Here is a 2061-nt window from a genome sequence, read left to right as displayed (position 1 = left end):
AAGAGCAACTCTAGTAAAGCGTGTCATTGAGCTACCCTCACTCAAGGGGTAGGTTCTTGCGGTGCCCGACGTGCGGGCTTAGCGGGTGATGCTAATTAGCCGCCGAACCACCAAATTGAGCGGTCGACACAACGGGGACTAGCGTGTTGGCAAACACATGAACCTCGGGAGAAAAATCATCGTGTCAACCTTGTTCTTCCCGTTGGTTTGTATCCCCATTACACAAGCTTGCAATTACTTTTATACATATTAAGCTTGTGTAGTTGCTCTTGTAATTAGATAGCTTGTGTAGCTTGCTAATTACCTTCTTGCTTGTGTAGCATAGAAGTAGTTCCCTTGCGTGGCTAATTTGGTTTTAGTAACCTTGTTAGTCACATTGCTTAGTTTGTGTAGCTAAGTATTTGCGCTCTCTAATTAGGCATTGGTTGCCTTGTTATTGAGCATTGCTAGTGAGCTTAGTTAAGCTTTGTGCTTTTGCTTACTAGCATGTGTAGGAGCTCCCTTGTTGCTTAAAGTACTAGCGGCATAGGTTTGTGTGACCTTGCTTCTAGAATTGTTTAGGAGAGCTCTAGCTAGCCCGGCACCTTATTTGCATAATTAGTATCTTTGCAAGGTGCTAGTGAACATAGATAGAGGGGTGTAGTCTTGGCTAGACCGATAGTTTTAATTCCGCATTTGTATCGGTTAGCCGACGCGATTAAGTTTTAGAAAAGACTATTCACCCCCCCTCTAGTCGCCATCTCGACCCTTTAGTTACTCATCAAAGTCCAACGCATATAGAGTATTTAATCATACCACCGGCTTGGTTGAAGAAACATATGATGTGGAATTTGATGAATCTAACGGCTCCCAAGGAGCACATGAGAATCTTGATGATGTAGGTGATAAACCATTGAGGGAGGCTATGAAGAACATTCCGATTGGAGACATCAAGCCTAAAGATGATGAAGATGATGTACAAGTGATAAATCTACCCTCTTCATCAAATATACCATAAGATGACAAAAAAGATGGGAGAGTAGAAAATGAAGACAATCATATCTCCCATGAGCCAACGGTGGTACAAGCACAAGATGTTGATGCTCCACAACCTCCTCCTCAAGTGGTCAATAGAAGAAATACACCTCTCCTACAAGATCATCCACAAGATCTCATCATAGGGAGTCCATCAAATGGTGTAATGACTCGATCTTAAAAACTTGCTTCATTTATTGCTCATCACTCTTTTGTCTCTTGCTATGAGCCTACCAAGGTAGAAGAAGCTCTTAAAGATTCGGATTGGATAAATGCCATGCATGAAGAGTTGAACAACTTCACTCGCAATGAAGTTTGGACTCTTGAAGAGCGACCAAAAGGTGCAAGAGTCATTGGAATAAAGTGGGTGTTCCGCAAGAAGCAAGATGATCAAGGTGTTGTTGTGAGGAACAAGGCAAGACTAGTTGCAAAGGGTTTCTCCCAAGTTGAAGGTTTGGATTTTGGAGAGACCTTTGCACCGGTTGCAACATTAGAAGCCATCCGTATCCTACTTGCATATGCATCACATCATGAAATGAAACTATATCAAATGGATGTGAAAAGTGCATTTTAAATGGCTTTATTAATGAACTAGTCTATGTCGATCAACCTCCCGGGTCTGAAGACCCTAGATATCCTAATCATGTTTATAGGTTGTCCAAGGCACTATATGGGCTTAAGCAAGCCCGAAGAGCTTGGTATGAGCGCCTTTGGGACTTCCTCATTGACAAGGTCGACACCACACTATTCACCAAGAAGCTTGATGGGCATATCTTCATTTGTCAAGTATATGTTGATGATATCATCTTTGGATCATTAAATGAAGACTCATACAAAGAATTTAGTGAATTGATGTCGAAGGAGTTCGAGATGTCCATGATTGGTGAGCTTACATTCTTTCTTGGTTTTGAAGTCAAGCAAATGAAAGAAGGCATCTTCATCTCTTAAGAGAAATACACAAGATCTTCTCAAGAGATTCAAGATGGATGAATGTAAGCCAATCAAGACACCAATGCCTACCAATGGACATCTCGACCTAGATGAGGG

Source organism: Miscanthus floridulus, chromosome 1, assembly GCF_019320115.1.
Source record: "Miscanthus floridulus cultivar M001 chromosome 1, ASM1932011v1, whole genome shotgun sequence".
Taxonomy (NCBI): domain Eukaryota; kingdom Viridiplantae; phylum Streptophyta; class Magnoliopsida; order Poales; family Poaceae; genus Miscanthus; species Miscanthus floridulus.
This window is presented reverse-complemented; position numbering follows the sequence as displayed.